The sequence below is a fragment of the Panulirus ornatus genome, chromosome 13 (genome assembly GCF_036320965.1).
Source record: "Panulirus ornatus isolate Po-2019 chromosome 13, ASM3632096v1, whole genome shotgun sequence".
Classification (NCBI taxonomy): domain Eukaryota; kingdom Metazoa; phylum Arthropoda; class Malacostraca; order Decapoda; family Palinuridae; genus Panulirus; species Panulirus ornatus.
The window spans coordinates 53,700,476-53,724,020 of record NC_092236.1 but is presented as its reverse complement, the minus strand read 5'-3'; the positions used below and the strand labels follow the sequence as shown (position 1 = coordinate 53,724,020).

At 47.3% G+C, this 23,545-nt stretch overlaps 1 protein-coding gene across 4 annotated transcripts in view; it reads right to left on the bottom strand.

Moving 5' to 3' along the window:
• aPKC (protein kinase C iota type) overlaps positions 1 to 23,545 on the bottom strand; it is a 298,184-nt gene that overhangs the window by 231,661 nt on the left and 42,978 nt on the right. The window lies entirely within an intron of this gene.

The following is a 23,545-nucleotide window of genomic DNA, read 5'->3' as shown; positions in this document are numbered from 1 at the left end:
GGAGGTGCGTCACCTTGCTTACCGTGGCGCATATTAACGCACCTCCTCCAGTGGAATGACGGTGCTATCTCAAGTCAGCTGAGTTAGGGCAATCTATCTTGGGGATATGGTTCATAATTTGTTACATGAAGGCTGGGCATTGCTATATGAAGCCTGACCAGTGAGTCATCCTTCCTACCAGCCAAGACAGAACCTCGGCCAGTGTCAGTCGAGGGCTGGCATCAACTCACGTAAACCACGAGGGCAATAAAGGGACGGCGGCTCGGCAAATGAGACGCGTATTAAACTCCCACAGAGAGAAGCCAATGCCCTATATACTGTTACACCTTCCTGCCGCGCACCACCCACAAGTTCCGTGCACCGCTGTCTGCATCTCTCTCTCTCTCTCTCTCACACACACACACACACACACCAGCTTCCAGCACAGACATCTGCCAGGGGCCCACCACGTACGTCCTCATCAATCGCGAGGCCGACTCATACCCACGTCAACCAACACGAACCACCTAAACACCACAAACAGGACAGCCTTCCAAAACACTGCCTTAAAGCACATCACCCGCGGCTTCTGTGTGCTGCCCTCTACTCCTGCAGGTCGGCCAGCGAGCAAGCTTCCCTAGTGAGGGGCCTGGTCTACCAGACAGTCTGACGCTTGCAGTTATCTTTCCACATTGGACACTTCCTTCTGTTTGTGTTCTCCAGAGGCGGGGTTCATCCGACATCATCATTCTCTCGTCCTTTTAACATCATAACCAGTTCTGTTTCCGTGTCGCCATGGATAATCTGGCTTTATTTCTCTACCACCTATTTGTGGAGTTCAAGCAGTGAGCATCATGTTTATCCTCAGAGGCCAAGAGAATACTACGTCTTGGTGGATACCTCATTTGCAGGTATCCACCTCGATTGTTGCTATAGCCAGAGCAGCTCTGGCGTCATCCACCAAGGGTAGGTGAACAGTGAGTTGCCATCACTCTGATGTAAGAACAAAATGAGGGGACAGTAAGGGTCTAAGCAGGTAGGTCCCTTCGGGAGAAAAATAGCCATCACGAATGGAAGCTGTGGATTCCATACACTTGACATACTTCTCTGTGAGATCTCTTGAGAGTATCCTCGATTTAGGGGCTGATATCCTAATGTGGCAAGTGTTTCCTATGTTTAAACTATTCAATATTCTATAACACTAGCCAGACACCGCGAAGTCTAATGAAATAACATTAGTATTACTTATCTCTTCTCTGGCTTGTAGCAGCATATCAATACCGAACTGAATGTGTTTACCTTGCGTCGTGCTTGAAGGTCATCTGCCCCTAACAGCTCGGGCTGAGTCCAAGCGGCCGATCTCTGTCGTCGGTCAGACAAGTTGTTGGAGACCGCTTTCCGCATTGCTGCAACTCCCCTGCATACGTTGCTCCACAGGAGGCGCTGTACAGCGCACCACCAGATTTTGGAACATACTCCAGCTTTTGCTGTTCTCAAAATTCTTATTCGGATGCGACGAAAGCGCCTTCTGCCACTCTCGTTCCAGAGTTCATCTGGCCAACTGCCTGGGCTCTGAGCGTGGATCCTTGAGCAGAAAGCATGGGCGGATGGAAGATTAGGAGAGAGAGAGAGAGAGAGAGAGAGAGAGAGAGAGAGAGAGAGAGAGAGGGGGGGGATTTGTTTATCGATCATTTCTCTCGGGTCACCTAGCCTGAAGGCCTTTAAATGCCTTAATAAACACGAACTCGTACAGTCTTTCATTTGAAACTTCCCGAATGCCTCTGCTGTGGTCCGTGCATGAGTCCGCCTCAGCGAGGGAACAATAGTGGAAATTTTTTTTTTTTAGGGTCCCCGTTTCCGGAAAAGGTAGAAAACGTATTTAGGGTTCCTTTCATTTCTTATAATGGCAGCTGATCCTCGTAAATCGCCTGATTTTAAAGAATGATTTTCAGTTTTTCCTCAGCGAGCTCCGAATTCACTTCCTAAACTTAACTGGCTCCTCTGAGGGAGGAAAAAAAAGATGAGGTGGAGGCGCCCTTTGGCTGGCTGCAAATCATTTCCTTCATCAATATATATATATATATATATATATATATATATATATATATATATATATATTATCCCTGGGGATAGGGGAGAAAGAATACTTCCCACGTATTCCCTGCGTGTCGTAGAAGGCGACTAAAAGGGGAGGGAGCGGGGGGCTGGAAATCCTCCCTTCTCATTATTTTTTTTCAATTTTCCAAAAGGAACAGAGAACGGGGCCAGGTAAGGATATTCCCTCAAAGGCCCATTCCTCTGTTCTTAACGCTACCTCGCTAATGCGGGAAATGGCGAATAGTTTAAAAAATATATATATATATATATATATATATATATATATATATATATATATATATATATATATATATATATATATATATATATATATATATATGGCTGTGTTCATACTTCAGTAAGGTTCATCTTTTTACCTGTCTCTCTCTCTTTGGGAACATGTTTCGTATGTGCCTCGAAAGCCCCTTACTATACATTCTCTCCGTGTACTGGTACGGCAACGTGTTTACTTCTTCGCAATATTCTTCCACGGAATGAGTAATACCTTCGCTAGGCTTTCCTCCAGTTTCCAATCGACGCAGCTACCGCTGAAGTTCAACTTCCTGAACATTCTCTCAAGGGGAATCACTGCACACCTCCAGTGGCTACAGAGGTTCGTAATACGAGCTTTCGTGGCGTACTGCTTAACGTAAGTTCCTGTCCAATGATTTTCACGGGCACGGGTTCGAATCCTAGGTGCGGTAGTCTTTCTCTCTCTCTCTCTCTCTCTCTCTCTCTCTCTCTCTCTCTCTCTCTCTCTCTCTCTCTCTCTCTCTCTCTCACACACACACACACACACACACACACACACACACACACACACAAATATATATATATATATATATATATATAAACTGGAGTTCCTGTATTCCCTGGTAATGGTGTCATGTTTGACTCCCGGTCTCAGCTAAGGTTGTAATTCGAGCCGACTCTTAGGGGGAATTGGAGAAAAAGACTGACGTGAAAGGGATTAATTTCCCATGGGGCAAGACAGTGCAGCTGATGTCTCACAAGGCAAGGAGTGCAAAATATATTTGCCGCTTTCTCTTTTTTTTGCGGCAAGAGTCAAAATCCAGAGATTCACACTTTGTGCTTTTAAGGCCAAGTCAGTACACAACGATCACGTCTGATGTGAGTATTCTGCTCTGGTGACTGACTGACAGTACGGATGAACTCTTCAATGCCCAGGAACCTCACTTCTTAAGAGTCACATCAACTGCAATGACCATACGGCAAACTTGCCATAAAAACAATGTCAACCGCGCAACATCTCTTAACAACAAAGGGGCTCACAGTAAAGATAACACAACCTACCATTCATATATGGTCTAGTAACTGGGGTAGGTGTAGCGCCTGCAGCTTTCGCACGATCTCATACGAAAGGATGCACCAAGTGATGCACGAATCTCAACCACACACACAGACGACCCTTTCCTGGTTTACCAGAAGATGAAGAGCACGAGCTGGACTTGGAACTACACAACGACATACTCATTCGTACCGAACTACGACCACCAACAGAGCCATGGGAGTACGACTTTCAATTACGACACGCAACTCAAGAACTGTCCTGTGGTATAACTTACCCGATCCTGAGCACCGAGAATCAACAACAGAAACACTAAGGAAGGCTACAGTCTACAGTGAGAGCCTTAAAAAGTCCCATCCCTTCTAAAAGATACGACGAGTCTCCCTCTGCAAATCCAGGGGTGGAAACTGTTGTGGAAAAGACTGTAGTCAAATGACACTTCGACACTTCCTGGAGGCAGCCTACACAAATGATCCCATAAATCATCTGTTCCCGAGGCATACAATTATGCCTCCGGTCAACAAACACAACGGTTCCTGCTGGCACCTTTCCAGACGTAAGGTGAATGATTCCTCCGCGAACTGGTCTTTGGTGTGCGAACCATCGCCGTCGTTTGGTGACCTCCGCGCCACACACACCTAATGGCCTGCCTCTCTTGCGGAGCCAATGTAACAGGAGGCCAAGTGCGAGACCACCGGACGATCTAATTAATATCTTGTAGTGTCCCGCCCTGACTTCACATACTCGACGCGCGACAGCTTCCAGCGATATGGTTTGTGAAAGCCTTCGGACATCTGGAGAAAGACCCCGCTCTGTCTGGATAGCTGTGCGGCTAAGCGAGACCGTGTGCTCACAAGGGGTGAAAGGCAATTTGTTAAGTGTAAGTGGTCTGGAAGTGCTGCGTGGACAATGACGCAACTGCGGAATCAATATGGGGACCTGGGGCGTTTCCGATGACGCGGGTGATTATCAGCAAGACCAATGCCACTTTTGTCTCCATTAATGTAACTGGAGCCGTTCATAAAACAAACAAATACAAAAAGTGATACTGATTGTCTCCCCCACAAATGGAACCTGTCGACGAATCCAATTTCCGTCAGGGATGAGAAGTGGATGAGTTAGACTGGAAGAGACGGTGGATGACTGGAAAAGTAGCCGAGATAAACTGGAGGAGTTAGTTAGTGGATGACTGGAATTCGTATTGCTGACCATCAACCCTTAGACTCAAAGGCTTATATTCACAAATACTTCAGTATATCTCAGTTACTGGTCCACATATTATGTGGCTCTCTGCATATCCATCCAATACAGTGAGCCTGTACGTATTGTGTGCGCCAGTGAATCTCTCTCAAGCGTCGTGCTACACTAGTAAGGTAAGCACGTAAAGCAGAGCGGAGAGGAACCTCACCCACTGACACTGCCTGGCTGGCAATCTCAGTCACTCGAGAACGTAAGAAGTCAGGCCTCCGGCCACAGCAATCAGGCTCTGGGAACCTGCTGCCGACTATCACAAGGCCGAGATGGAGGGAACCCCCCCGATTACCACTGTAATTCCACTGTTAAATCTTCCACTGGGGGGAAGGATTATCTCCTGCGAACCAACAATTCCCTGACTCAGTCGAACTGCTCTTTTAAGTCGAGTACTACTGTCTTGTTCTCGATCTAAATGAAGGCTGTTTAAGACAACTGGTCCAGTTATGCAACATAATCAACCCCACCGACGGGACTTCTGCAGCTTCTGAGCGGCACTCCGGTCATCAGCAGCGGGCAGTTCTGGGCTCAATGATTCAGCCTTAGGTCAGCGTTGGGGAGTCGCCGCCGCCTCTTCCTGGGCCAGAGGGAATGAGGGAGGGGAGGGATGACGAATGCAATCAGGGAAATGATGGACTCCTGGGCGAGAAGCTCCTCGACGAGACTGGGTGCTCACGATCCAACGACGACGTGCGGATGTTCGCGTCGAGGGAGACTACTCACTCCCCCAACATGCAGGCGGAGCCCGGCTACAGCGCCTGTTCCAACAGCGACATGTTACGAAGAAAACAGGCCGCCGACATTCTGCAGCAGTAACTCGTCCAAGGACGCACAAAAAGATCGCGAGATGCCACGTGGTCACCAGAACAGCAGTGGCGGTGGGGCCCCGCCCCGCCCTGACCCATCTAACCCAACCCAACCTCCAAGCCACTTTCTAAAACATGACTCGGCAGTTGCCACAACTGTGTCAATCACACACCCGCCCTGGTATCCGCTAGCACGATCCAGCTTCAATCTACGCACTGATGCCCACTTACACGATAAACTCGACACCACGTTACTGTGAAGGACAGAGAAATATCACCCTTACCTTTGACCCCTGGAAGTTCTGCGAGCGGCTTTCTACTAAATGGACAAATTACTGGAAAAACGTGCAAAATCTTTACCTTGCGCGGGACCCGGCATCAAAACCATCCTTGAGGCGTTTCCTTACCTGGAACAAAAAGAAAAGAAAAATCTGCATGAATATGACGAATTGTTTGGCTACCTACGGTTCTGCCTAAGCCAACTCCAGCGCCACAGCGGTCTTAAGGAGACACTACTGCAGCTGTAACCTAGCTCCTGCTATGTTGCTTCTACCGTCATTAAAAAGCTGCTATGATGTCTTGTTTCTCTTCGATGCGTCGCGGGGCACTGGAACTCGAACTCATCCTCGTCTTTCTTTCCCAACAATTAAGACCCATTTACAAGACAAAATTCTCCACCACCTTAATAACTCTTTACGTCTCTATCTCTGTTTCACATTTCACTGTCTTTTTCTGCCCCCAATTATCAGGCTGCCCTGACGGGAACTTCTGTCCGTGACTGGCGCCTGCCAGAGAGAGAGAGAGAGAGAGAGAGAGAGAGAGAGAGAGAGAGAGAGAGAGAGAGAGAGAGAGAGAGAGAGAGAGAGAGAGAAAAGAAGCCTCTGAAAGGGACTCTGGGGTTGACAGAGCGGCAAACGTCTCCCCAGACAACCATATCAGGAGAGCTGTCAAGGGTAGCAAAGCGTGTATATACAAGTCAGTGTCTAAACTGCTTCCAAGAACGAGGAAGAGGGTGTTCCACAACGAGGAAATGAGCGTTCCACAACGAGGAAGGGGGTGCTCCACAACGAGGAAGGGGGTGTTCCACAACAAGGAAGGGGGTGTTCCACAACGAGGAAGGGGGTGCTCCACAACGAGGAAGGGGGTGCTCCACAACAAGGAAGAGGGTGCTCCACAACAAGGAAGGGGGTGTTCCACAACAAGGAAGGGGGTGTTCCACAACGAGGAAGGGGGTGTTCCACAACAAGGAAGGGGATGTTCCACAACAAGGAAGGGGGTGTTCCACAACGAGGAAGGGGGTGTTCCACAACAAGGAAGGGGATGTTCCACAACAAGGAAGGGGGTGTTCCACAACGAGGAAGGGGGTGTTCCACAACAAGGAAGGGGGTGTTCCACAACGAGGAAGTGGGCGTTCCACAACAAAGAACGGGGTGTTCCACAAAGATTCGCTACATGTACAGAGCGCAAGTCCGGTCAATCCGACTGTAGCAAAGACAACTGGTGCGGTACAGAGCGTCCAAACTGCATACAAAAATGATTATACCTGAAGTTCGGGTAGGGGGATATGACAGCAGCCACAGACATTTGCATAGATGTGAAGATGTGGAGGAACATAGGCAGAACGTGATGACAATTCTTAAAAAAATATTCCTCTATGCGTCTGATTATGTTAACACAGAGCAGCTCTCTGAAGTAACGGACACCCCGATCGCCCACGGGAGAGAGAGATTCTAAAGAAAAAAATAATACAAGAATATAAAAGCTACGAAGATCTACCTCTTCATCAGTAAAGTCTTGGAATACCGGAAAAAGCCATGAGACGTGGAAGCATGAAAATATTTGAGAACTTCAAAAACCCTGTGTACGACAAGTGAAGTTTCATGATGAGTTTTTTGATAGCTTCCAGCTCCAGACTACGACCTTGCTTTTCCAGTCGGTACTTAATCTACCATTCCTGTGCCAGACCATCCAGGTCCGGCACACACTGGATGAAGCTATCCGATCACATTCTGCGGGAAATCTTGGCAAGTCAACTCATAATGGCGTTCCGCATCGTCTAGCGATAGTAGGTTGAACGGGACCGCGTTGGTAGCTGACAATTATGCTGTACTGTCTCATATGTTTCTCACCGTAACCCTGCTCTCTCCCCCCGGCAGAGAGCGAGTGGACTCGCATATTCTACCGAGTCTGTCAATCCGGCGGAGAGGAAATTATCTTTGAATGGAGGAGGTGTGGGCTCGACTGAGCCTTCGCGTGTCTTTTCCTCGTGTGCAACGCGACGTCTCTCTCTCTCTCTCTCTCTCTCTCTCTCTCTCTCTCTCTCTCTCGCGTCTACGTTGTCTTGAGCAACCGGCTTAAGATGTCTGTCAGTCTGCTCTCGGGATGTAGTCTAGACGCTTTACTGAAACGGTGAGGGAGACAGGGATCATTCAGATACTTTCTTGTTCCTTTTCTCAATAAACGAGTAATCACACACACACACACACACACACACACACACACACACACACACAAGAAGAGGGGTAACGAAGATGGTTTCAGAACTGACCACAATTACAGGGAAAGGTTACAGAGGCCTTAAAATTGCCCACCATGTGAGAGAGAAGAGTAAAGGGTGACGATCCGAAACTTGTGAGTTATGAAACCAACTTTAATGACGTCAACAGCGAGCAAGTCCCTCGAAAGATTTGGGGATAAAACAACGGGAGGATGTAACGCGAAATCAAGCACGAAACTTGTTAGCAAAGATGTAAGGAAGCTGTGGATGATGGGAGTAAAGTGCATGATGAGAGGAAGAAAACGGACAACATTTTTTTTTTTTTTTTTTAAACTGCGAGTTAATAGAAAACGTTCAAGAGATGGGGCGTCCCACTGGTGTAAAACCACCTCACCGTACCGTTTAAACAGGTAATTACCCACACGCCAATGACGCACTAAAAAAAAATAATCCCTAATTTTTTCTTTTTTTTTACCACAGTCGTTCTAATAAGAACATCATGCGCCTCGATGAGGAAGCTGTACCATGGCAGTGCAAGTGCACATGGGGGAAGCGGGCGAGGAATGGAGGACAGAGAGGCAGCTCACGGCACAACAGGAACACCGGCAAACCAGCAACATACCCGAAATTCCTCACGCATGCATGGCGGGAACGTATAGACCACAGGCGAGAGCTACCACTTTAGTACAGACGAGGACGTCCGCCACACCCACCAGCACCTCTCACCCGTCCTTGCAGTGTGCGGGGGGGCAAACGAGGACGACACATGACGTGGCTTGGAACACACCAGAGCACCGTGGAGTTGCGTAGCCTCAGCGAACATCAGCGAGAGAGGATGGTGACATGATCTTACCGGTGGGTGGCGGGCGGGCGGGAGGGCTGGAGGGCTGGTGGGAGCGAGGAGGTGAGTGAGTGAGAGGTGAGCCAAATTGAAGGCATGTCGCCATTGTCAGGGGGGGTGGGATAATCCTGCAGGTTTTTTCCTGCCTCCAGGAATAAAGTCGGGACGGGCTGAAACTTCAGCTGCGCTGGTACCAGCAGCTCATTTCCTCCTCCCTCACGTAATGCGGCAGTAAAGAAAGCCGCTCAGGTCAGGTAGACAACGTGAGTGTTGAGGCGGCAGTCCGCCGCATATCAGTCCTCCCTCAACTACAGTGATTATGCAAGGCCGAGAACAAATATGATTCAGCCATTACCTCTCCAGCGACCAGAGGCCGTCACCACTGACACACCCACATCCTCCCGCGGGTCAAGACACAACCAACGCCCCATATACATCGCTCGCGACCCCTCGCCCTGGTGGAAAAATTACTACACAACATTTGTTTTGGTGACATACTTCTCCTTTTTCCTCGAGAATGTACCGAGAAAAAGAGGGTAGGGTCGTGAGTTTCCTCGGCACACACACACACACACACACACACACACACTAGTCTCTGTTCCTGGAGAATCTCGACAGTGCAGAATAATCCAGGCTACGTTACGGTATAACAAGAGATAAAGGGAACGCCAAGGTATACCAGATATAAGAAATGATACCTGAAATGTTATCAGTGCTAACCATCATGTCGCACATTATATATTTCGAAGCAGATTACGAACAATGCTTTAATGGTTGCCCTAATCTTTTGCATCCCCGATGGCCCCGCGAGAGCACATTCAAAGCAGAGATACATTAGTGGGAGGGGGAAATCCAAGGCTAATGGGGCAATTAGGTGTTGCAAAGAGGATACTTAATGGGTAAGGTAAGGCAAGGTACGGGGAGGGTACAACCTCTATTCTATGAGGACTTAGTCTGGTTAAGATGGTGTATGTTTTCTTTTTTAAAGAGTAATGAGAGAGAGAGAGAGAGAGAGAGAGAGAGAGAGAGAGAGAGAGAGAGAGAGAGAGAGAGAGAGAGAGAGAGAACAGATGGAACAGAGGAAGGGATACTTTCAAATGAAAAAGAAGACAAGTGTGAGCAGGTGTGCAGGTGTGTGTTGTGTGTGTGTGTGTGTGTGTGTGTGTGTGTGTGTGTGTGTGTGTGTGTGTGTACATATATATATATATATATATATATATATATATATATATATATATATATGCACGTGGGGGATTTTCTGGAAACGTGATTCTGGAGCCTTAATCATATATGTACCTCCCTAGCCTCCCGAGGATGGTAGTGGGGACGAAGTTTCCCTGTCATCCCATGAGTGTGTGGGGGGAGGAGTCTCGGTGTGGAGGGCGGCGGAGGAGCAGGAGGAGGGGGGTGTCGGCATCTCCTGAAAACCCACCACCACATCCTGGTGGTCTGCGGGACCCACGGCGAGACCAGCTCAGACGCGGGGGGATCAAAGGTGCCTCTTGGCTTATGCATCTTTGAGGTCTCTTCGAGGCGCTGCAGCCACAGGCAAGACCACTACCCCAACGCTCAACTCCACACCACTACCCAACGCTCAACTCCATACCACTAACCCACGCTCAACTCCACACCACTACCCACCCCTCGCTCAACCCCTAACATCCATTACCGTGCCACTTAACGCTAAAAGAAAGATATCTAATATTTATACACCTAATTGCCTCTCCCCTATAGCGAGGTAGCGCCAGGAACTAACGAACAATAGCCTCATTTGCACTACTTACGTACATGTATACATATACTGTAATCTTACTTCACCTTTGAACCTAAGCAGACACACACTTCACGAAAGGAGCAGTTTGTTGAGGTATATTGTACAGTGTGCATAAGTGTATATCTATAATAATGCATCGAATTCAATTTCCCAATATATTTCTTTAGGTACGGTGCTATAAAGTAAAACTAATCACAAACCAGCACTAAATTAATATATATATATATATATATATATATATATATATATATATATATATATATATATATATATATATATATATATATATATATAACAACGTAAACCCCCTCAGAATCACAAATACAGAAATCTAGTTGCGTTTCAATCAAACGGGTTTTTCTTAGAGGAGGCGAGAGCAATTCCTTTACCGTTCGCATATTACCGCCCTCTGGAATAGGGTTAGTGTGTCACCCTGGGAAATAACACAGGATCAAAGTCTACTACACAGACGTATGAGCTTTTAGGAAAAAAAAAAAAAAGTGGCCAATTTCTGATCGAGACTGAACCGTACTACACTCACACACACACACACACACAATATATATATATATATATATATATATATATATATATATATATATATATATATATATATATATATCTTTCTTTTCTTTCAAACTATTCGCCATTTCCCGCGTTAGCGAGGTAACGTTAAGAACAGAGGACTGGGCCTTGGAGGGAATATCCTCACCTGGCCCCCTTCTCTGTTCCTTGTTTTGGAAAATTAAAAAAAAAAAAAAAAACGAGAGGGGAAGATTTCCAGCCCCCCGCTCCCTCCCCTTTTAGTCGCCTTCTACGACACGCACGGAATACGTGGGAAGTATTCTTTTTCCCCCATCCCCAGGGATATATATATATATATATATATATATATATATATATATATATATATATATATATATATATATATATATATATATATATGATTACCTCAGAACTCATCTATGAAAATGTCCTGTTGTTTCCCACAACCTTTCTAAAGGTTGCGCTACCTCATGTAGCTGGGTGATGTAGACTCCTTTGCCGGGAGGTTTTTTTTCCTTTTACTAGACTTTATTCCCAGTGATACAGCCTCGCTAAAGGTGACGTCTCACTCGCGGTGTTACCTATTGCAAGAGGAGACCGGTAGCACCAATACATACATATTATGAAAATCAATGTGAACATATAATGAACGAACCCTGACCTCAACAGAGAACGTAATAACAACAGAGCACAAAACCTGAGGACGGGCCTTATTAAGACAAGGGCCCTCCCTCACCAGGGACACAGGAGAATATAGCAAAAACAGAACTGTTGGAAGTGGGACAGTGAGTGGAACTCACATGGCGAAGCTAACAGCAACAGAACTGTTGGAAGCAGGACAATGTGAGGAACTCACATGGCGAAGCTAACAGCAACAGAACTGTTGGAAGCAGGACAATGTGAGGAACTCACCTGGCGAAGCTAACAACAACAGAACTGTTGGAAGCAGGACAATGTGAGGAACTCACATGGCGAAGCTAACAACAACAGAACTGTTGGAAGTAGGACAATGAGAGGAACTCACATGGCGAAGCTAACAGCAACAGAACTGTTGGAAGCAGGACAATGTGAGGAACTCACATGGCGAAGCTAACAACAACAGAACTGTTGGAAGCAGGACAATGTGAGGAACTCACATGGCGAAGCTAGCAACAACAACAGAACTGTTGGAAGTAGGACAATGAGAGGAACTCACATGGCGAAGCTAGCAACAACAACAGAACTGTTGGAAGTAGGACAATGTGAGGAACTCACCTGGCGAAGCTAAGAGCAACAGAACTGTTGGAAGCAGGACAATGTGACGAACTCACATGGCGAAGCTAGCAACAACAGAACTGTTGGAAGTAGGACAATGTGAGGAACTCACCTGGCGAAGCTAACAACAACAGAACTGTTGGAAGTAAGACAATGAGAGGAACTCACCTGGCGAAGCTAACAACAGATTTGTTGGAAGTAGGACAATGTGAGGAACTCTATAAAGACAAAATGGGTTAGTATTCCGTGGTCCATGAAAGAACCAGCAGCCTGGGCACCAAACTCAACCCCTCCCAACCAAGCGACACAACCGCATGCGCTGCGTACAGGGACATCCCTCCCTCCATGTACTGTGTATGAACTTCCCTCCCTTGACTATGCTACGCTTACGAAGTTCTTCATACGCTACGCACGAACATTCCCTTGCTCACGTTATGCTTTTGAAATTCTTCATGTATTGCGTAGGGAACTTCACTCCCTTGATGCACGTAACGCTTACGAAGCTCACTCCTTGGATCACTTTAATGCCTATGACATCATACCGCGCATCATGCACCAGACTCATCGCACCGCCTCCCTCGTGAAACCGCAGAACGTCACAAACAAATTCATTATTCTCGAAGAAAAAAAAAAAGAGAAAAAAATTCAACGAGATCCAGATCCGCTTGAAAATTCACACTAAAAGCGTAATCATATTACGGTGCTCGCTAAATGCGCTTTTCAGGCGCTCTCTGAAAATTAGAAGGCGAATAATGAGGAATTCTCTCTCTCCCTCACTCACGATATTACGACATTGTGTGGCGCAGAGAGTTAAAGCTAACAGCTGCTCTGTCATTCCGTCAGTGATGACAAGGTCCTAAGGGGATCCATACAGAAGAATCCAAAATGCTAGTGTCCCTCTTAAGAAACGTTCCTAGGAGCTTCTGACCAACTCGATCGTGGGATCATATCCCACAAGCGCCAACCCAGACGAAAATATAAGGTTTACTTGATCTCAATAAACACTAGTCCAAGAACAAGGGAGCAAAACCAGCCGCCTTTTCCCCGTCAAAAAATCTCTGTGCCACAGACAGCAGCGTTTGACTTCTGTCTTCAGCCGTCCCACAGAGGTAAAAGTACACTACAGTTGCACCATCATCTCCTCACGTACGTACAGCCTAAGAGAGCTACCGGAACAATACATTACCCTCAAGTAACAGGTCGAAGTGTAAAAACATCGTGGTACCCAAGTGTTGTATAGTCATGCGTGTCCATGGATTGTACAATAGTGCTCTTGGATGGTACCGTCGTACTCAAGGATCGTGTACTGTCGTACTCGTGGATCGTATACCGCCGTGCTCACGGATCGTGCACCGTCGTGCTCAAGGATCGTGCACAGTCTTGCTCAAGTCTAGATCAGTCGCGTTACCGCTCCAACACGGCTGCACCACCTCTTACCACAAGTCTACACCCACCGCTACGCTCTACGCCTCTCTAACACAACGCTGCTGCACCACACACACACACACACACACACACACTATGTATTGCCTCGTTCCTCCCGCTTCCCACTTGGGACCGACACACCGTCCCAGAGCGTTTAATGACGCAACAACAATAATGGAAGCACGTCTAATTCCGGCTTATCTCAGGGCGGGGATCCCCGTGGGAGACGATTCCCACGACCTAACCCGGTGGTAAACAGGCACCCCCCCCCCCCCCCTGACTTGTCTCCTATGCTTTTATGGCCGCTTCCTTGGTCTGGCCTGGCCTGGCGACGACAGCCGCCGATGGAAATGCTCCAAGAATAGAAGAATGCGCGAGGATCTCGCCAGCGCGGCGTGTATCCTGTCCTACCCACCTCATCCTTCCCGACACTCAAGTGGGAAAATTACCTGCAACAGCGTGTCAGTGAACACCACTACGGGATCAGAGGGACTGATCGCTACCGGATCTCATCTTGGACAAATGGTAGCAAGGATACCGAGGATATCATACACGACACAACAACTGCAAAAAAAAAAAAAAAAAAAGAGGAGGATCACGTGATTCTGGAATTGGAGATTTGATCTTGTGGTCAATGAGAAAATATAAACGCTTCGAGGGTGATCAGGCGCGCATGGGTGAAATTCAACCCGACTAAATATAATGAGGATGGAGATTTAGACGTATGGTCCAGGAGATGGCAAGAAAGATGGTGTCTGGATAGAGACAGCTGAACTGCAGGGGAAGGACAAAAGGCCTTAAGTTTGCTCAGCATGGAGGGGAAGAGTACGAGGCGACCTGCTCACAACCACCAGCTTGATGAAGGAGACGGGGACACAGTTCTTCGAGAGATTCACGGACAGAACAACCAGAGGCCAAAACATGAAATTACGAGAGAAACGTGCTAGAAAAGATGTGAAAATAAAGTACTTTTAGAGCATAAGAGGGGGTGGAAGAATGGAATGAACTGAGTTACGAGATCGTGAAGGTGAACAACATACAAACGTTTAAAAAGTTGTATTAGAGAATGTTCCGAAGCATGGGCCCCCCAACGAGCGTAGAGCCACCTCTCCGTACAGTACATTGGGGTAAAAATGCACGAAGATAAAAAAAAAAAAAAAAAAAAAGGCAAGGGTCTCATGAATACAGACGGATGGTTGGTTATTTCGGCTTTTGGCCCATCGGCTGTCAGGGTCAGTGAAGCCGTCTCAACGTCATTCGGTTACCATCAGCGTCGAAAGTAACGTGAATACCTTCTAAGGCCAAACGTGCTCTCACTACCTGTATGACCCTCACATAAAGGGCAGAGCATCCTTCGCGCGCGCGCGCACACACACACACACACACACACACACACACACACACACACACACACACACACACACACACAAAGGAGAGCTGGCACTTCCTGAGAGAGGCCACCAGCTGATCCAATTGGGATGGGTGACTGGCTTTCCCATAACCTCATCCCGGGGTGTCTCAGCCATAAGCTGTGCACCGCGAAGATCACCCCCCCTATACACACACACACACACACACACACGAGCACACGCCACACATCACACCAGCAAGGGAAACTTTCGTATACGTTCCTGGCTGACTGAACCTTACCTTACTTACCTAAAAACTAAACCACCACTACCTCCAAGCGCCGAATTGGTCCAAACTCTCATATGAAATCTTAAGTAAACCGAACAACGTGCTCTGACAACTGTTGCCGTGGATAAACGCAAAGCTTCACAGGCTTTCATGTCATCTGTTGCCAGAGTAGTCCATGAAATGAATCATACTCACAGCTAAGTGCAATGGTGTTTACTCACGAATACGACACTCCCGCACCCTTCACTCCACCCTGGAGACCTGACCTACCTCCCTTCACTGTAGTGGCCAGAAAGGACCCATATGTGCCATCACAGAGACACAGGGAACGTTTATATGATTCGAGGCTGCACGTGTGCAAGCCCAGAGGCCACTGCCCACAACGCCCAACCAGTGGTGCAGGAGCCACACGGTGGGTCTCTGCACTTTGTTCAAGACGACGCTGCACGCATCCTCATCACGTTCGTTCGTTTTCAACTTTCGAATAATTACTCTTCCACTGTGTGCTCGTGACATTTCCTCCACGCTCGGTCTGTTCTATATTACAGCCTCGGGGAGAGTATCAACACCTAAAACTCTACCATTTCTTCAGTGGCAACACAAAAGGCCAAACATTGGCCCCGTATTTTCATTCGTACTGTGGGTTCTGCTGGACGAGGAGGAGAGGGCAGCACCTCGTTCGTCCCAAACCAGGCAGACAACGTGTGCATCACAGGGTTCATGAGGTCATTCATCATCGCCAGCTGTGAGGTCGACTGGGAATGCCAGAAGCCTCCTTCTGCATACAGAGAGGCCAATATAATCATTCTCTATCTCTTCGTATGGCCGGGTACACCAAGCAGTAAACACAAGCATTCATCACCAACCCCGGCCATCTTTCTACTGACGAGGCGGTCCTCTTTGCCTTCCCTGACGCTACGGTAAACCAAAATATCTTACTACATCACTCCTCATCCTTATTAACCGTCTTCATCAACAGTGCAAACAACTTTAACCATTCCCCAACTCTTACAAACTCCAGGGACATCTCAGAGTGAACGAGGCAACTTCCAGTCTAACAGATGTGCGTCATCAAAACCCGACGTCTTGCACCAAGGTAGGACTCCCAGACGACCAACAGGCAGGAGAGATGGATGGTGCGACCTGGAGAGAGAGAGAGAGAGAGAGAGAGAGAGAGAGAGAGAGAGAGAGAGAGAGAGAGAGAGGAGAGAGAGAGAGATAGAGATAGAGAGAGAGAGAGAGAGAGAGAGAGAGAGAGAGAGAGAGCACCGACACCACGCACCAGGATGACAGTGGCTCCGCCAATCTACCAGCCTGAATGCCAGACAATATATAGGCTGCAGGCACCGAGCCACGGGATCAGCACTGCGGCTCCCAACAACACCTATCTATCTGCCCCTTGAGTGGTGTGGGAGGACGGACGTCTGACACTGACCACTGGTCGCCATCCGGCTATAAACTGGCCAGGTACGAGGCCACCACGCTGCTTCACGGTGCCCTGCGTGATATTCACGGTTGACTCCGCGAGGCATTGTGGTGGCAGGTTGAGGGAAGAGTGCGTCGGGTCATAAACCTAAGTGACGAGAGGAGGAAGATTGGCTCTATCACCTGCCGCCACCAGTATCAAGGGCCTCCCCTCCTCCTCCTCCTCCTCTCGGGGTAATCTCCCAGAGAAGGTTTCAGATGTTACCAGGCGCGACATACTGAGATCCTCCTCTGTCTGCCCGTTAGTCAGTTACGAATTATACGACTGAGAGTCATCCTGCCTCGCGTCACCCCTCACTTAGCGTGCGCTGCATGGCGTTAACACGTCCCACCCTCAACACACACCCAGTAGCTCCTAAATTAGCGTTTATACTGTAGGTATGTATATATGGACGCACGTCCCACACCAAGGCCAGCCAAGTAGCCTGGGAAAGTTCACATGACAACGTAGTAGCAGCGGGGCAGGGCAGGATGAGGAAGTGCTGCTGCTGATAGTGTGAGGGATGCAGGCTGAGGTGACGAGTAAAGAAGGGCTTATGGACACTGCCACTCCACATACTACCTAGTGTGTTCACCCGACGACCTTTTACTACTCTGACAGATTGTAAAGTTACTAACCTTGCCAGATTTCGGTTGAAAGGGGCACGCGAAACCTGAACTTAAGTTTATTTGGTTATGTTTAAGAGAGATGTCTTGGTTATGATGATGGAGTCTTAAGTACACTTATCTAAAAGAGATATCTTGGCAATGACTATCTTAACATGTCTTGACGATGACTATCTTAAACACACACACACACAAAAAAAAAAAGATATCTTGGTAATGATGGAACAACGTGAGAGAAAAGACACCAGCTCACTGAACCGGCTAATCACATTTGCTGCGGGCCGACCACCTGGGGCGGGGCAGGACGTTAGCCGCCCAACCCTCCCCCCAGGGAGGCCGACCCACATTCCCTCCTCCCCAGCTGACGACGAAGTAACACAGCGTACTCGGAGGGACACACGGACCGCACGAGACAAGGACGTGTGTGTGTGTGCCCCCCCCGCTAATACATCTTCGAGGGGACAGACTGACTGACTGACTCGACCTTGAGCCGAGATTAGGACTCCTCATCTCACCGCCAGTTTCCGTGAGCTACAGGACTCGACGTGCACACACAAACACACACACATCACACACGAGAGAGAGAGAGAGAGAGAGAGAGAGAGAGAGAGAGAGAGAGAGAGAGAGAGAGAGAGAGAGAGAGAGAGAGACTGCACGATGGGGACGTCTGATTCCCCCCCCCCCCCCCCCCCAGCTCATGGCTCTGCCACTGCTGAGGTGAACAATCTTGAGACACACCTTCCAGCGAGAGGCCTTCCTAGCTAAGCTCCGGCCTGCCGGTGAAGACGCCGGCCACGGCGAGCGACCAAAACTACCGGCGCTCCATCCTGGGGAGGAGGCTACAGATGTCATCGTTCGTCCTGGGAAATAATCACAAACTCTAAGCCTTCATCCTTCGTTAAATCATGTAAACCATTCATCCTGGGGAAAATCAAGAGATAATCCTTCGATCCTACATAAATCACGAATGCCAATCCTTCCTTCCTGCATAAATCACAAATGCTAATCCTTCCATCTTCGGTATAATACGAACGCCAATGCATCCTCAGGGACACAATGTGTTGGCCAGCCTGGCGGTGGTCAGGAGGCGGGCGGGCGGGCGGGTCGCGCACGTTCGTCCCCGCTGGACACGGCTGACAGCTGATCGGTGGACGGGGAGAGGTATAGCAACAGGGCGAGCGAGGGATGGGGTGGTGTAGGGCGCAGGGACACCACGGGGGAGGGGAGACGTGTAGCGAAGGGAGAGGTTGTGTAAGGTGCAGGGAGGACAGGGCGGGGTCGTTGTGCGCTGGAGGGCGAGGCGTAGGGGAATGTAAAGAGAAAAGGGGGGCAGGCGAGGGAATATATGGCAGACGGCAGTGGTCAGAAGAAAAATTTAGCAATAACTAGGAAAATACACAAGAAGGACGGGAGGCTGAGAAATGTATGCGAGAGGAATAGGGTGTATCAAGGGTGAGAGAGAGTATGTGGGAGGGAGGAGGTGAAGAAATGTATGTGGATGGGGTAGGGTGAAGAAATATTATGTAGGAGAGGTAGGACGAGGTGCAGTGTATGTGGGAGGGGTAGGGTGAGGAAAGCATGTGGGAGAGAGGTAGGGTGAGGAAGTGTTTGTGGGATGGGGGAGGTGAGGAAATGCATGTGAAAGAGGGAGGGTGAGGAAATGTATGTGGAAGGTACACGGTGAGGATATGTATGTGAGAGGGGTAGGGGTAATGAGATGTGGGTAGGGGTAAGGTAAACAAGTGTTTGTGGGAGGAGGTAGGTGAGGAAATGTATGTGTGGGAGGGGAAACGTGAGGACGTGGGAGGGGGTAGGAGATGTAAAGTAAGTGGTAGGAGTAGGGTGAGGAAGTGTATGTGGGATAAGTAAGGTGAACAAGAGTATGTGGGAGGAGGTAGGTGAGGAAATGTATATGGGAGGGGTAACGCGAGGAAGTGGGAGGGGGTAGGAGAGGAAATGTAAGTGGGAGGAGTAGTAGGGAGTGTATGTGGGAGGGGTAGGGTGAGGAAGTGTACGTGGGAGGGAGTAGGTGAGGAAATGTATGTGGGAGGAGTAGGGTGAGGAAATGTATGAGGGAGGGGTGGGGTGAGGAAATGTATGTGGGAGGGGTACGGTGAAAGAATGTATGTGGGAGGGGTAAGGTGAGAGAATTTGTGTGTGTGGGGGGGGGGGGGTAGAGTGAGGGAGTGTATTTGGAAAGGGTAAAGTATGTGTGTTGGAAGGGTGATAAAACACATAATGAATGTGAGTAGGTAAGGAAAGTATGGACGGAGGAATGAAAAAAAAAATATATGTTGAATGAGAGGGGTGGTAAAATATATGGTGAGAGAATGAGGAAAGATTTGGTGAATGGGAAGGGCGGTGAAATGTGTGGTTGAGGGGAGGGGAAAACAAATGGTGAATGGGAAGGGTGGTGACATGCTTGAAGGAGGGGGTGAGGAAATACAGTGGAGGGGGTGGTGAATGGCGGTGATAAAATGTACTGTGGAAAAGGAAGGGCAGAAAACGCTTGTTGTCGAATGTATAAATAATAATAATAATAATAATGATAATAATAATAATAATAACAATAATAATAATAATAAATGCAATATCAACAATTAACCAGACAAATACGAATGCAGCAAAAAGCTAAACATTTTTAAGAAAATGTAACAAGAACGTCCCTGTTACTTTAACCACTGTATCATTACACTTTTCGGATCATGCAAGAAAATACACACGATACTACACAGTAAAGACATCTGGAGAGAGAGAGAGAGAGACGGACAGTCTTTCCACACACACACACACACACACACACACACACACACACACACATTAAAAGGTTGTTAACGATGTTAACAACAGCTGCAATGGGGCAGTTCTGGTAGCGGTCTGTACGAGAAAGGATGGACTTGGCGTTGTTGTGGTGCCGAACTGCAACCCGGGGACAAGGGATCTCCGGTGATGTTGGTGGCGATACTGGTGCAGTAATAGTGTGCAGGTTAAAGAGAGCCGAGGGAGGCAGCCCTTATATTCCAAAATGTGGTCAAATACACTTGATAAACAGCCAAGCCAAAGTCATAAAATGAAAAAGTTAGGCAATTTAAACCCAGTTTGACCATGGTTTCCAGTCCATTAAACTTGAGAGTACTTTCTTTCTATTAATGTCTTAATAAATAAGAGCGCGCGCGCGTATGTGTGTGTGTGTGTGTGTGTGTGTGTGTGTTTGACGATTACGCCTGCTTAAGGTAACCCTGGGACGAGTTAAAATGCATCTTCGGCTAGGCTGTAACACCGGGAGTGCAGTCTCGTACTCAAATAAAATAAAAAAAAATAATAATAATTTCCCTGCTACTGGAAGCAGCGCAACCTTTTTGAGCTACATAAAAAGGGATCCTTAGAGTAGCTCCAAGGTCCTTCCTAGAAGAAAGGATTGGGGCAATTAAAGTAACTGTTACATCAAGAAGACAAGAAGTCAGAAAACTGCAGGTAAATACATAAAAAGGGATGAAATGTACCATGCATACTATCATAATTGTGTGTGTGTGTGTGTGTGTATATATATATATATATATATATATATATATATATATATATATATATATATATATATATATATATACATTACCTGGAAAACAAGAGGCAGATATGACTTGAACAAACTCACGGCACACACGGAACAAAAAATGGGGGCTTCCAATCCTCTCCTTCACCAATGCTTGCTCAGAATCCCTTCGTAACTGGATTTCCCAGATTCCAATCGTGATAGCCAAAGGGTCCCCCCCCCCCTACACACACACACACACACACACACACACACACAGACACACACACACACAAGTTGCAGGATATATTGAGCTTCCAGTGTTTGTCTGGTGTGTGGTGCTGACCTTCAAGCGCGCCACACCCGCCCGGTGATACACATGAGGAGGAGGAGGAGGAGGGAAGCCACTCCACTCCGCCCTCCCTAGCCATCGCCCTCTATACAACATGGTACAGCACACTGTGCGCTCCTCGGCCACCACCAATGCGCCTGGGTTGAGAGGGTATAGTGCGAGTGACATGAGCTGGTTATGGCAATGATAATAACTGGCGGCAGAGGCGACGACAGAATTATTATTATCATTATCCTTAGTTGTAGTATTAGTATTAGTAGTAGTAGTATGTGTAGTGGTAGTAGTAGTATGTGTAGTAGTAGTAGTATTTGTAGTAGTAGTTGTAGTACTAGTAGTAGGAGGATTAAGAGCAACAGTATCAGTAATATCAGTAATAACCATCACTCCATTTGATAACACTATCAGTTGTGGCGACAGCGTTAATAACAGCAGCAGGCAGCAGAAGCAGCGGCGACGACGACCGCAGCATAAGCAGAAGTAACAGCAGAAGCAGCAGTAGCAGCAGGAGCGGCAACAGCAGTGGATGCAGCAGAGACAGCAACGGCAAAAACAGCAGCTGCAGCTGTGGCAGGAGCAGTAACAGCAGCAGAGCATCAGCCAAATCAATCACAGGAACAGCAGCAGTACTTTCACATATAAATATCTAGTCTTCCATGCAACACAAGAGACAGACAGACACCAGGTAATCAACGACGACCAAATAATCCAATGAACACGGTTGTTACAACGCCACTGGAACGATGTAAACAAGCACTACCCACCACAATACATGGGCAGTGTTACGTCTTGTGATCACATGCTTAATCAATCCTGTAACGTAAATGTAAATAACGTTAAAAAAATGTAAATTCATTATATGAAAATTACCATATAGGCAACAGAAGCAGCAGGTGTTAAAAAAAAAATAAATAAACCCTTGATGACGCAAACATAATCTTAAGCATAACTTGGAAGCAGTTAACTATAAATGACCTCTTAAAATCTCTTAAAAGAATTAATGAGATGTGGTAGAAATACACAAGCAGGATCTGTGACAATGGGGTAGAAACATATATGTGTATATATAAGCAGGACCTGCTCCACGGTCACAATCAAGAGGCCGAGTTGTTAGATCCTGTGTAAACACAACTTACAACAGCTTTACAACCTACGACCCCGCAATCTTCGAATCAAACGTTCTCATGTTAATCTGTACATAGCATTCGTGGTACATAGAGGCGCGGTCAACGACCATTCATGAAGTCATCAAATATCATGTAATGAAGGATTTAATGGTATTCTTGAACGCACGTAACCTGGTGATCTTAACCCCTGAACCCAACACCCAAAGACCTGCTCAAATGCAAAGCTCTCCATCTTATGAGCAGAGATATAGTACCACATCCATCAAGCCATATAACTTTATGTGCTCAAAAAAAACAGAGACCTTGACCTCTGACTCCGACCTCAAAAAGTCTAAGGAGTATAGCTTTAAATACAGTAGCACAAGTTCGGTATATATCCAACAAAATAAAGATAAAACATTCCTATACGCAATTGTCTATGACCACAGTACACGTAACTGTGACCTACAACTCTGATCAACCTCCGACCTCTTGTAGAAAGCTTCGTTAGGTGTTCATCACACCGGACTTTCAACATCACGTCGAAGAGACTACCCACCCCTTGTCGAAGGACCCCGCTGCATTTGCCTTACGTTAAACCTACCTAGCTACGGAGCGGGCCTCACACACCAGCACACTCCATCACTTTTCATATTCTGTGCAACAAAGATCTATACTTCTCTCCCTTGTCAATTTGTAAACAACAGACAATACTCTTAAACGACTCCTGTTTTTATGTTTCATTATGTTTAGTCACAATCCATAGTTAATTTATCTCCCTGTCTAGAAGGAAGTAGAAGCCAAGGCCAGGCGTACGGACAATTATGCTTTGTGCGGCGCTTAAAAAAAAAAATGAAAATATTATAACTAAAAACACAGCGTAACACAGCAACGTTTTCATTCACTGTTTATAACCGTGCTCATGTGTTCTCCGTTGAGAGACTGTGTTGAGGTCGGGGTGTCTGTGCGCGACAGCGTCATTATGATTTCTAAACTACTGAACTAGCATATGTCCGTTCGCCTCGCCTGACCTTCCTTAAAACCTTGGCTTTG